General features: G+C 43.1%; 1 protein-coding gene across 4 annotated transcripts in view; it reads left to right on the plus strand.

Annotated features, from left to right (window-relative positions):
• The first annotated feature begins 5,112 nt into the window (after window positions 1-5,112).
• LOC132901334 (zinc finger protein 271-like) overlaps window positions 5,113-14,175 on the plus strand; it is a 93,530-nt gene continuing 84,467 nt past the window's right edge. For 2 of the 4 annotated variants that reach the window (XM_060943648.1, XM_060943650.1), the window contains exon 1: window positions 5,113-5,516. The gene's annotated coding sequence lies outside the window, so the exon portion shown is untranslated. Of the gene's footprint in view, window positions 5,517-6,803; window positions 6,917-14,175 lie in introns of those variants that run through there. The other 2 variants (XM_060943647.1, XM_060943649.1) reach the window with 1 other exon arrangement.

A 14,175-nucleotide genomic window follows, 5' to 3' on the forward strand; every position in this document is an offset into this window, starting at 1 on the left:
GAAGAGGTGCGAATGTGTGTAGGGAATGAGGCTAGGCACACACATGATGTGTTTAAGTGTCTTTGTGAAGCTTTTGGTGAGAAACGTAGTGCCACTCAACTTTTACAGTCCTTCTATCACCGCAAACAAGCAGAGGGTGAAAAACTAAGTGATTACTCACACGCTCTGTCCCATTTACTGACTGCGGCAGTCAAACAGTCCCCAGGGCTCGTTCCCAATGAGAAAATCTTGTTACGGGACCAGTTCGTTGAAGGTTTATAAGATGTATTGCTCAAGCGAGAACTTAGAAAATTAGTGAGAGAGAAACCTACCTGGGGCATTAAAGACGTTCGTAAGGAAGCAGAGTTGTGGGCAGTGGAAGAAAGTACAACTACCACAAAAATAGTGAAGTCAAGAGTGTCTGAGGTGACGAGCCACACCCAGTGTTCCGCTGTTAGTATTGGGAAGAACAAATCCACCACACTTGATGAGGTATTAGAAGTAGTCTTTAGGCAAGAACAGCGGCTGGTGGAACAGGACACGGCTATAGCTGAACTCACTAAAGCAGTTAAGGAGTCGACCATGTCTAAAACGACACAAACATATAGGACACCTGGTCGTAGGCCTAGGATGCAGCCACGTTTTACTGATGATGGGCAGCCCATCTGTTTCAAGTGCAATGGAGTAGGGCATCTAGCAAAAACATGCACCCAGAGGCTTGCTGGGCAGCCCCAAGTTCCGCACCAGGAAAACTGACTCCCTCGGTTGCTGAGAGCCATGCAATGCGAGGGGAGGTTATTGGCTCATCTGACAGGACAAGTCAAGAAAGATTACTTCATCGGGCGGTGGGGAAATGTCCTGTAGTTGAAATAAGGATAAAGGGGGTTATCACCTCATGTCTACTGGATACTGGCAGCCAGGTTAGTACTATATCCGAGAGTTTCTTCCGGGACAGTTTGTCAGGACACAACCAACACATGCTTTCAACATCTGGGTGGTTAAAGCTAACGGCTGCAAACGGGCTTGACATCCCCTATCTAGGGTACCTTGAATTAGATGTTGAAACTATGGGCATGGTGTTACCAGATTGTGGATTTTTGATCGTTAAAGATTCGCCCAACTCCTCCACGGTACCTGGGTTAATTGGAATGAACATTATCAGTAGGTGCTGGCAGATCGTTCATGCAGAGTTTGACACCACACTCAATGGCCATCTAGACTCTGACTGGAGAGAAGCTTTTCAGAAAGTACAGTCAGTGGATGTTGTGCATCAGTCTTCCTTTGCTTGTGTTTCTGGAGAGGATCTTGCTCATGTCCCAGCATTATCAGTTGCTACCATAATGGCCAGAGGAAGAAAAAACAGGGGTGAAGGGAAAGCCCTCTTGCTGGAGCCTGTTAGTACCCCCTTACCAGGAAGACTCTTAGTAGTGCCAACTCTTGTCCCTATGGGGAAGCAGGAATTTCCAGTGCAAGTAATAAACACATCACCAGAGGACATTTGGCTCCGTCCTAGAACTAGGGTAGGTCTACTGACACCTGCAGATGTAGTAAATGCAGACAAGTCCTGTGAAGTCAGATTTCACCGCATCTCAGCAGATCTTGAGCAAGTTAGCATTGACAGCAATGTTCAGCCTACCAGTAAGGTGCCCATTGTAGATCGGCTTAACATTGGGGGTACACCAGAACAGAAAGCCAGGCTGAGCAGTCTTCTAGAGAAATACTCCGCTGTCTTTGCATCCGATGAGGATGACCTAGGTTATACTGATAAAGTCCAACATGAGATCCACTTGACTGACTCGGTTCCTGTGGCACAACCCTATCGTAGGATTCCGCCAACCCAGTACAAAGAGGTTAGGGAGCACATAGCCCAACTGTTAAAGAAGGGAGTAATCCAGGAAAGCACAAGTGCATATGCATCACCCATTGTGGTAGTTCGCAAGTCTGATGGTAGCTTAAGGTTATGTGTTGATTACAGGAAACTAAACGCAAAGACTAGGCGAGATGCATTTCCACTACCACGGATAGATGAGAGCTTTGATGCTTTAAGGGGGGCGAAATTCTTCTCGACCATCGATTTGGCAAGTGGGTACCATCAAGTGGCCATGAGTGAAAGGGACAGACCCAAGACCGCATTCACTACACCTTTCGGGCTTTTTGAATACCTTAGAATGCCATTTGGGGTTTGTAACGGGCCTGCCACCTTTCAACGCCTAATGCAAGCTACCATGAGTGATCTCATCTTTCAGGTCATGCTAGTGTATCTGGACGACATTTTATTGTTTTCAGGGAACTTTGAGGATCATATCAGCAGGTTGGAGACTGTTTTGTCCCGCTTAACAGAAACGGGGTTAAAAGTGAAGCTTGAGAAATGTAACTTCCTGCAAGAGAAAGTTCAGTTCCTAGGACATCAGGTGTCGGCTAATGGTGTAGGCCCTGACCCTAATAAAGTAGCTGCTGTGACAGAGTGGCCAATCCCCACATCAGTAAAGCAATTGAGGTCTTTCCTAGGATTCTGTAGTTATTACAGGAAGTTTATACAGGGATTTTCTAAACTGGCTGGACCCCTACACGATCTTGTAAATAGCTGCTTATATGAGGGAAAGCCTAAACGGTCGCTTAAGTTTAACTCACTCTGGACTACGGAGTGCCAGAGTGCATTTGAAAGCCTTAAAGAAAAACTGACCATTGCTCCCATTCTAGGCTTTGCCGATTTCACACTCCCTTTCATCGTCGAGACAGATGCCAGCCAGCAGGGTTTGGGTGCTGTTTTGTACCAGCAACAAGAGGGCCACAAGCGTGTAATAGCCTATGCAAGTAGGAGACTGCGTAGTGCAGAAAAGAATGACCGTAACTACAGTAGCCTGAAGTTAGAATTACTGGCATTAAAGTGGGCAGTAACTGAAAAATTCAGAAGTTACTTATTGGGATCCAAATTTGTAGTTCTGACTGACAATAACCCATTGTGTTATCTGAAATCTGCGAAATTAGGTGCAGTCGAACAGAGGTGGGTTGGGCAGTTATCTGTATTTGATTTCGAAGTGAAGTATCGCCCTGGTTCTAGTAATGCTGCTGCTGATGCTTTGTCTAGGCAGGAGTTTGCAGGGGAGCCTGAGCCGAATGGTGATTCTGAGTTTGATGACTGTCTTGCTGTCTGTAACCTAATGAATAGGGGGACTGCATTGAGCCCTGACCTGGTGAAGGCTGGTGTACATTGTTGCAGGGTTCGACAAATCCGTGCACTTGAGTCTGGGATGGTGGAAGGTAATGACCCACAAGGCAATACACCTACACTACCAGGGTACACCAAGCACCAACTAGTGGAGTTTCAGAGCAATGACGCAATATTGAAGGAGTTTAAGCAGTTCTGGGATAGGCAAAAGAAACCCAGCTACAGAGAAAGGTTGAGCTTAACAAGCCCTGTTAAGCGTCTCCTTAAGCAGTGGAATCTGATTAAGGTTAAAGATGGGTTGTTGTATCGGGTAGTACATGACCCCAAACATGGTGAGTGTTGGCAACTACTCCTACCTGTATGCCTCAGAGAACAGGTCCTAGGCAGTGTTCATGACAGTATGGGTCATCAAGGGATTGAACGTACGGTTAGCCTTCTGAAACAGAGGTGTTTTTGGATTGGAATGTATGAAGATGTAGACAGCTGGGTGAAAAAGTGTGAACGCTGTATACTTACCAAGATGCCTCAGCCAAAAATTCGGGCGCCCGTTAAAGCCTTTTTGGCATCTAGACCTCTTGAAGTAATAGCAGTGGACTTTACACTGTTAGAAAAAGCATCTGATGGCTGTGAGAATGTCTTAGTTGTCACGGATGTTTTCACCAAATTTACACAGGCCTATCCTACTAGGGACCAGAAAGCTGACACTACTGCTAAGATTTTATTGAAGGAATGGTTCATGAAATATGGAGTGCCTGAGAGGTTACACTCAGATCAAGGCAGAAATTTTGAGAGCGAAGTCATTGCTGAATTGTGCAAGCTCTATGGTGTGAAAAAGACCCGTACCACCCCATATAGACCTCAGGGTAATGCACAATGTGAGAGGTACAATAGAACATTGCATGACCTTTTACGTACTCTGCCCCCTGAGAAAAAAAGACGATGGACTGAACATCTCCCTGAATTGATTTATGCATATAATGTGACCCCTCATTCCACTACGGGGTACTCACCACATTTTCTACTGTTTGGTGTACAACCCAGATTACCTGTGGATGCCTTACTGGGTCAGGACACGGCCTCGGAAGACAGGAAAGTAGACTGGTTGTCTGTGCATCAGGAGAGACTAAGACAGGCCCATGAAAGAGCGAGAGAGTATTCAGAGCAGAAAGCCAATGAAAGAATATCCTTGCTGAATGAGAGAGTCTTTTGCCCCAAGGTGGTTTTAGGTCAAACTGTCTACCTCCGTCATCATCCTTTAGGGAGGAACAAAATCCAGGATGCCTGGAGTCCTGTTGTGTATAAGGTAGTGGGTATTCAGGGTACTACGCATACTGTCGAGCCTGTAGAGGGAGGTCCCACAAAAAGGGTACATAGAACAGAGTTGAGACCATGTGATTTGCCCGTGTCCAGACAAACCACAGAGGAAGTGCTTGATTCTAATGGGGATATGCCTGTGATTATGGAGGAATGTATGTCTGATGACTGTCATGAACCTGATTTTGTGGTGCTTGAAGAAGTAGCTAGCCCACTTACCTCTGATGAGTACAGTGCATCAGTAGAGATTGAAAGCAATGAAAATGCTGTAGCCTCTGGATTAGAACAAGATCACGACTCTTCACCAATCACTGGTGAGGTGGAGGGTGAACCCTCCGAAGCGGGGGTAGAAGTGCCAAATGCCTCGGATCTGAGATCTAACTTACCTCCTCTTAAGCGGAGTTCAAGAACCACAGCTGGGATACATAGCAATCCTTTTCATCTTCCCAGGTCAGCTTGTAATGCAGTAACACTGAGCAAAAAGATGGTTTCACAGGCTGTGTGAACTGTAAGTGAAGTTTGTCAGAAATATGACTGGGGGTAATGAGTTCTTAATAGACCAATTAAGTCATCGAGGATGCTGACATATGCAGGGGAGAATGTAACCAGGTGGTAATAGATAAATTTATAAACATGTATGTGTATGGTTACAGTGTGATGAATGCCAAATTCGAAGTGTATCAATGTCCAGAGAGAATTGTGGGAGGGTATCCTGTAGGTGGCAGTATTTGACCATTTTATTTGATGAGGTTGAAATGTACATGGAGTTTGGAATGAAGTTTGAGCGGTTTTGCTTGCCGTACTTAGTTTTTGACCAGAATGCGCTGTACTGAAATGTGTTTCAACGAAATTGCACTATAAGTATGTTTTTCTTATTTTATAAGTTGCTTGTTACACAAGTCCTCATCAAAACTGAAGATGTGTAACATGATGTTTGGGATATGAGATCAACAAGTTATTAGAGACTGTATAAACTGCGATGTTTCAAGATTGTTCGTGATGTGTGAAGATTCCTCCAGCAACGTGGGCTGTACCTGTTAGGATAACGAAACCTGTAAGTAAAGAAAATATCAGTTGTTAATTTGTAAATGCTAGCAAAATGGGTTGTGGTTGTTTATGATCTTTTCTGTTCTTTTATTTTGTTTTGTTAGGCAAGCCTACTGCCGTATTGTTTGTATATAAGTTTGAACTCTTTAGCTACAGTCTACAGCCGTGAGTGAAGAATGGATGCGGCCCAAGACGTGTTGTAGTCTAGTTATTTTGCACCTATGCTTGAAAATAAAACTTACTGAAAACCCCAGAAGAACTGTGTCCTGTGTGGTACTAATTCCACAGGCTACATAAAGATGGGCTGCTGAAAATATATGGAACACTACCTGCGTCAACTGCAACGGTAGAGCGTTCCTTTTCAAAGTTAAAGCTAGTGAAGACAAAACTCCGCAGCCTTTGTCATGAAGAAAGGCTGTCAGACCTTCTTCTGCTGGCAATACAGTGTTGTCATAGACATTTTCAAGAACATGGCAAACCGAGACTGCTGCTTTGAAGAATACTGCAGCATTTAGATGGATCTCACACACACACACAGAATGTTCAGTTGCAATTGAAATTTAGTTTTGAATAAAGTTAACTTGTGTGAAAAATTTGTTCCAAGTGCCCTTTTTTGAATGTTGAGCCCCTGCCCCTCCAAAGGTCTTTGCACGGCCCTGAGTATACCTACAGGGTAATAAATATATATACAGCATACCTATTTATTTCATGAAATATCACCTTGGACAGACTTTTTTTTGTAGACATCAACAAGGTTTTGACAGAAAGCTGATTGGGCAGGTGTGCTTAATTAGTGCAGCAGAAAAGCATTCACCCTGTCATCTGGAGATGGAGTTCAAATCCTGATGTTGTCAAAAGTCAGGAAGGGAGGGGTGTTAATCACAAGTAACACTAGCCAAATGTCTGTGAGCTCATACATATGGAAGTAGGTAGACAGCAGGGGTGCTATGCTGCATGAGCAGCAGTTCAAATAGATGCTGGCTTTCTGTGCCTCAGAGGAGTCTTTATTATTCTGCCCACTTTGTGCTATGCACCAGTTCCACTGGAAGCAAACCAACCACAGAGAATTTTAACTTCCAGCAGAAAAAAAAACAGCACAGACATGTTCAGAACAATCAAACGGGTCCAGGCATGTAATATTACACTTTTTTAAAATGACATTTTAATTGTTATGAGTAAAAGTGTGTGAGGGTTGGGATAGGCGTCCTCCACCCTGAAACTCCACTCCAGTCCAGGTGGTGGCGGTAACGCGTCCTGTAGCTGCTTCTCCAACCGCTAGGAAACACTGGAGAAGAAAAAAACGCTGCTCGTCTGAGCCGCTTTAGTCCCTCGATTTATACAAATAAAAACACGTTATTGTGTCTGGCTCTGAGGATTTAAAACCTTGTTCTGCTTTAAAACCCTGAGGTAAGTTAAACTGAAGGTGTGTGGTCGAATCCCAAATATATCTCCACTTTACTGTTTTAGGAACTATGTTCAGTATGAAATAATGCCATGTGCACCCTAGATAGTGCACTATTTATCCAAGGAGAGATTTGTAGTTTGGCTAACCTGTTTAGTTGTATGTTTAAAGTATTTAAATAATCTTCACTTCAAGTTAATTTCCATCACGGGTGGGTTTTTTTTTTTTATTTCTCTAAATTGCAACTTCCTCGCAATTCCAACTTTTATTTCTCGAAATTCCCACTCGATTTCTCACAGACTTTTTTTCCCTTGGGGTTTTTATTTATTAAAAATGCTATTATTGTTATTATTATTATTATTATTATTATTATTAAGCTAATCAGGCAGAATCACCCCCTCTGCAGTGTGTTGAGCAGAAAGCTTTACACACTGAAAATGAATGAAATCATAGGGGACTGTTTTAGGCATGGTTTCCCGAACCGGGAGGTCTTGTTGTTGGAAGAATCGTATAGTGTTGAGCTCGAAGCCTCTGATCCCTGGAGAGAGAGAACTGTGTCTAACAATTAGCTCTGGCAGCAATGAAACCTCTTATTTTAACTCGGGGCTATAGGCCCAACTCGCACAGCTCTGCATCCTGTTTTCGCTCTGGTTTTATACGCAGAGCCTTTATTTTAAATACATTTCTGAGATGATAGTATCTCTATCCTTGACTCTTGTATGCTGCATAAATGGGCATTTAAAAAAAATATTTTTGAGAGTTAAAATCGACCGCAAAGTTGGCATTCGAGCTGAGCGAGCCAGCCCTGAGTGCGTGACATCACAGCAATAACCAGTTTTAAAGTGCACATCTTGGGTAAGTTCAGGAGCAAGATCAATGTAATTCTCCTATTTTATATTAATCTTTTGTCAAATATCTGTCACATTTTGCATTTTGTGCAATTTTCTTTTCCCTTGCATGATGCAAGAAAAATTCAGTTGAAATCAAGCCATTTGAGGCAAATTGGTCCGCCTCTGAAAAAACTTGGCATTTGGATTTCCCACCAAACATTGATTTTCGTGACGTCGCGTGTGGGACGCCTCCCTCTGAATCCTTGTCAGCGCTGGTTTGTTTATGAGAAACGGCCTGGTGGTTTTCTGCAAATTTCTTCAACATTATCAAGTAATTTATTAAAATGGTTAACAGATGTATCGTAGGAGGGTGTAGTAACACCAATCATGATGGGATTAGTACTCGTCGTTTTCCAAAAGACCGGACAGTGAGAGAGAAATGGGAGCGCTTCACGCGAGGCACCCAGAAAAAGCCGAGGACCAAAGCAGAGGCGAGAAAAAGACCAAGAAAACTGGCAATTCACAAGTCGACTGTTGCCAGGGTAAGAAATGAGAGACACTATACTCTAAATTAGGTGTTCCTGTGTTTGTGCAGTACACGGATAATGTTATTTATTGATGCACATGAAAGCGTTGGGCGATAATACACTTAGATTAGATAGAACTTTATTGATCCATTTGTGAGGGTTCCCTCAGGGAAATTAAAAAGATACAGTCCACAGCCTGGTAAAAAGCAGCCAAAGTAGAGTCCAAAGTAGCATGGTTAAAGTCCCCAGAAATGATGATAAATGCCTGAGGGTGCTGTGTCTGCAGCCTTGCTGTGACAGTGAATCCCCTCACATGCTGTGTCTGCCCTCGGAGGGATGTAAACACAGATGGTGATGCTAGCGGCTCCAAGTCCGGGCAACATAAAACTGTCTTTACGGAGAAATGTCCCGGGTTACACCAGCGGTTGTTCACGTAAATGATGAGTCCCCCACCTTTGCCTTTCCCGCATGCTTTAATGTCTCTGTTGGCTCTCACAGCAGTGAATCCCTGCAGGTCCACGTTAGCATCCAGTACAAGGTGTGTTAGCCATGTCTCCGTAAAAATCAATAAGCTGGTTGTTCAGTGCGGATAGCTCGTCGACCTTATTCGGCAGCGAGTTCACATTCCCTTGATAATGGAGGGAACAGATGGTTTGTAGCGCCACTGGTTGTCCGTTAGCCTAGCCTTTAGCTTAGCCCCAGCTTTGCAGCCCCTGGGTTTCCTCCTCAGCTCCGCCAGGAGGGGGTGTCGTATCCCGGCTCGTCCCATTGTTTTCAGGGCCAGCATCTCCTCTATCGAATAAGTGAGAAAACTAGCTCCTGGTTGCGTGTTAAAGTTAAAAATATCCATGGGATATGAAGAAAAACACACTGTAAGAAGAGCAGAAAAGTAAAAACGTGGAAAAAGAGGTTTAAAGAGCTAAAAATTACAGAGCTACTGGAGAAGCAGCCGTCTCGCACAGCACCCAAGGTCACATTTTACTTCACATGTATCAAGGGATATGCGTGTCAGGGCTTGAGATCTTGGGACCTGTCAAACACATTAAATGTATATACAACCCTGCTTAGCCAATTCCATGTGTGTAGCTTATGAAATCTTTTTCCTATAGTAGCCAGTACTCTTCTAAATGAAGAAATGTATAAATACATAATAGTAAATAGAAAAAATATGATTTATGTAACAACAGATAGACGAGCATTGATGCATGAATCCATGGGTTTAGAAGCTCAGGCGCCAATTCCATATTTCAATGCAAAATCGCTAGCTGCTAAACTTGGTCTACACAGACTGTGCACTGAACCCATGCAAGTTCTCTCAGCCTGCTGGCGGATCCGCACGTGACGTCACGAATCTGGCTCCAGACTCCCTTGGGATTTTTCCAGATGCGTTTTATTTTATTTTTTTCTGCGGTAGACAGATGGCCTTGTGCAAAATTACCCTTCTGGATGAGTGTGTAAAGGGACATACTTTCATATAAAAAAAGCAAAAAAAAACCACGAAATTGGTCCAGGATATGCACTTTAAGGTCAAGGTCTTTGACAGCTATAGACCAAAGCAAGACTGCAGGCGAGAGCGGTTGCAATGGCCTCTTCGCTCGGATTTATTGGAGATTCTTCAGATCCTCAGATAGTAATGCATCTGACTGCGGTAGTCCTGAAATTGGAGTGTGTGTACATGCTACTGCGATACACATAGAACCGTATCAGTTCGAACCATCTGAAAGTGAATCCGATAGGAACACGTCGGCCACGGAGACCCTCACCTTACAAAATGAAGCCAGAGAACAAAGCCGTCTAGAGAGTTGGATGGAATTGAACTGACAGTCTTATGTGACTCTCATTAAAACAGGATAGGTGTTATAACTTAGGCAACGTACATGCATGCATTTTCACTGAAAACATAAAAGGCTAATTAATCAGATGGACTGAGACAATCACATTCTGAAGCAAATTAAATAATCTTATACCGGTAACTTAAACGCACAATACAAGTTACATGGGTTAATCTAAATGCAGGGAAACATGTTATGAGAGTGAAATGAGAGTCGGCACCGTCTGTGCTCTCGCTTCTTGAAGGTCGATCGTTTCAAAACAATCTGACTTTCAGTTCTTTGTTCGTTCACTTCTTCCACACAAGGGTAAGAGTGCTGCTGAGGCAAGTATATCCGGTGGAGAAATCTGACGACTGGTCCACTCATTCTCCATTTTCTCCATGCTGAGTACTCCGCCATTACTGCTCGGCTCACACTCCGTGAGAACTGGTGCAACTGAAATTTTCTTTTTCTTGTAGTTTTCTTTTCCTTTAATTATTGGTACTGCACCCTCTTTCAATACAAGCTTATAGCCAACGCTCCTCAACAGATCAGAGGTTTTGTACAAGTCATCAGTTAAATGTGCCTGTGAATTTCTCGCAAAATGCGTCCAAATCATTGCCTTTTGAACATTCTTGGGCCATGAATACAACATGAATCCACCTTCTGTTGTGTTGCTGCACCTACCAGCAACACATCTATATGGCATGGTGATAAATGAGCTCAAAATGGAGGATTGAAGTTGCAGTCAGCTCTGTGTTTTAGTATAGCGAAAATGGCGATGAGCCCGATAGCCTTCCTGCTGTGATGTCACGGATGTCAAGGTCATTCACTCAGACCGCTACCTATATGAATCCTTTTAATCATAAAAATGACTATTTTAGATTTATTGTTAATGCTTAAAGATCATAGGCAACATTTTTCAATTTATGCATATTTTGAAACTTTTATATGTAAAAAAAAAAAAACCCCTGTAATTTTCTTCTGGTCCCAAGAAGTATTGTTAATAAGTAATCATTAAAAAAAGTTAGTGCGGGTTGCAGCGAATTTCTGTTCGGTAATTTTCGTGACCACTCGGCGCTAGGGTTGGGCGGTATTACGGTAAGAAGGTATCCCGAGGTATCCAAAAGTACCAACGGTATCGGTCTCATTACCGTCATTTAAAAAAATATATATAATATCTAAATAAATATGGAGTACATGAGGTCATAATATAAAATAATAAATTGAAGATCATCCCGAATAACTGTGTGATCGTATTTTCACTAATTCTATCAATTTCCTAAAGAAGTTTTCATCGCGTGCAGGGTTGTTTATGTCGTTACCATGGCAACCCTGCGTGACATTTTGGAGTCTGACAGAAAGCTTCGCAAGAGACTGAGACCGGGGGTGTCATGGCTCAGATGGCTAAGGCACCGTACCATAAATCCGGGGACCCGGGTTCGATTCCGACCCAAGGTTATTTCCCGATCCCGTCTCTCTCTCCCCCGCTCATTTCCTGTCTCTCTATACTGTCCTATCTAAAAAAAAAAAAAAAGAGACTGAGACCGCGGTTGAAAGATGGCAAGTCAAGATAATGAGTTAGTGGCAAAAAAAAAAAAACATCGGCAGTGTGGCAGTATTTTGGTTTCAAACCAAATGAAAAATCTAATATGTCCCCTAAGGCACACCATAGCCTGGGGTACTCCACTTCCACGAGATCTCTCCAATGAGTTGTGTTTTGAGTAGGTTACATGAGTAACAACAAGGTAAAATAATATAACGTATGACATTTGGGATGTGGGTAATAAACGTTTGAAATGTCATCTACTGAAGAAACGGAAGAAAACATCGTAGCGTAAACTGTTAGGTTTCTGGTGGGAATTAGCAATGCGCTTGCTATCTTTGTTGGGTGTGTTAAACCGTATGGATTTAAGTGGAATAATTGTAAGGAGTTATGTGATCAAGACAACGTTTTAAGCAAGGTAAGGCCATTTGATTATTAATTTCCCTGCTATGGCATGACGTGGGCCCATATGATTTTGCCTTGTGCAGCTATCACGCATTTGAATTAGGTTCGCCTCATTTGCGCTGAAGAATATGGTTTATCGCGCAGTCTAAACGGACTTGGGTGTTGGTTGATTCTTTTCCTTTTTTTTTATTTCCCATGCTTGAAAGGGTATGATCCTGCTCATCGTGTACTTTTTTTTGATGGAGTAGGTGAAATAGTGCTGCAAATGGCGTTTCAACGCAGACATGTGTAAACGACAGTTGAATGCTATTTTCAAGATGAAGGAAGAGTTGCGTGATGCTTTGAAATATCTCTTAATCCATTCATCAATGCACAAAATTCGCTTTGCTGCTTAATCCATACCACAATGCACACAATTCGCTATGCTGCTTTTAAATACTACATTTGAGGCATAGGCGCACGTTACACAGTAGGCCGAAACAAAATGTTTTTTTTTTTTCTCGGTAATACCGTATACCCCGGGAAAACACAGAGACAGTTTAAAGGTATCAAAATTTGGATACCGCCCAACCCTACTCGGCGCGTGACGTCATTCAAGACAAACAAACCGCTTGAGTTGAGTCCACTTCCGTTTACTTGCGTTGCCGTTTGGCTTGAGTGCAGATGTGCATTCGGGAATTTCCAAAGAAAAACCATGCCTTATTGTTGTGCAGTGAACTGTAACAACGGGACTGGTTCAGGAAGAAGTTTTTACTTTTTTCCGAGACAGGAGAAGAGGCGGAGCGAGAGGATTGGCTTTTTCCGGAAAAGAAGAGGCGGAGCGAGTCAAGTTTATTTGTATAGCGCTTTTAACAATAAACATTGTCATAAAGCAGCTTTACAGAATTTGAAAAACTTAAAACATGAGCTAGTTTTATCCCTAATCTATCCCCAATGAGCAAGCCTGTGGTGACGGTGGCAAGGAAAAACTCCCTCAGATGACATGAGGAAGAAACCTCGAGAGGAACCAGACTCAAAAGGGAACCCATCCTCATTTGGGCAACAACAGACAACATGACTGACATTAACAGTTTTAACATGAAGTCAGTTTCGTTGATGTTATAAACTCTTCATTGATGGAAACTTGAGTGCAAAACTGTTCATGACAACTGCAGTCCCAAAGTTAGCAAGTCAACTGTAGTCCTCAGCCATAAAAGCATTACTGTAAGTACTGTAAGAGCATCCTCCAGGTGTGACTTTCAACTGTCCACATGGGGCCGTCCTCCACAGGAGCGATGCAATGAGACTCCAACCAGACACTGAGCACCAGGATGGATCAGGCAGGTGCAAGGAGCAGAAGAGGTTCAGCATCTTGATCCCAGGACTGACCTGTAACTCAGAGGGACATATTGAGGACAGAGAGAAAGAACACAGGTTGTTAGATATGCCCAATGTCACTTGAATAATTAGGAACAGTATACATTTTGCACTGAGTACAAGCAGGGACTCCGGCAACTAACTATGACAGCATAACTAAAAGGGGAGAGCCGGAAGGTAACATGGGCATGAGGGAGCCCCGAGACATGAAGCAGAAGCCACTACATCGTCGACAAACTCGAGTGAGCAAGCGAGTGGGGGACTGACAGCATCCATATCCCAGTTTACCAAAACACTATGTCTGAGGACCCTCCAGATCTACACCTTTACCTCAAACACCATTAACAAAAGGCTTGACTAAACAGATGTTTTCAGCCGAGACTTAAACACTGAGACCGTGTCTGATTCCCGAACATTACTTGGAAGGTTGTTCCATAACTGTGGGGCTTTGTAAGAAAAGGCTCTGCTCCCTGATGTAGCCTTCACTATATGAGGTACCAGCAGATAGCCTGCACCTTTTGATCCAAGTAGGCGTGGTGGGTCAGAGAGAACCAGAAGTTCACTCAGGTACTGTGGTGCATGACCATTCCATGCTTTAAAGGTCAATAGTAGTATTTTATAATCAATACGAAATTTGATTGGGAGCCAATGCAGTGTGGATAAGGCAGGGGTGATGTGGTCATATTTTCTAATTCTAGTAAGGACTCTTGCTGTTGCATTTTGAACTAGCTAGAGCTTGTTTATGCACTTATTGGAACATCCATGCAGTAAGGCATTACAATAATCCAA

The sequence above is a fragment of the Neoarius graeffei genome, chromosome 17 (assembly GCF_027579695.1).
Source record: "Neoarius graeffei isolate fNeoGra1 chromosome 17, fNeoGra1.pri, whole genome shotgun sequence".
Lineage (NCBI taxonomy): Eukaryota > Metazoa > Chordata > Actinopteri > Siluriformes > Ariidae > Neoarius > Neoarius graeffei.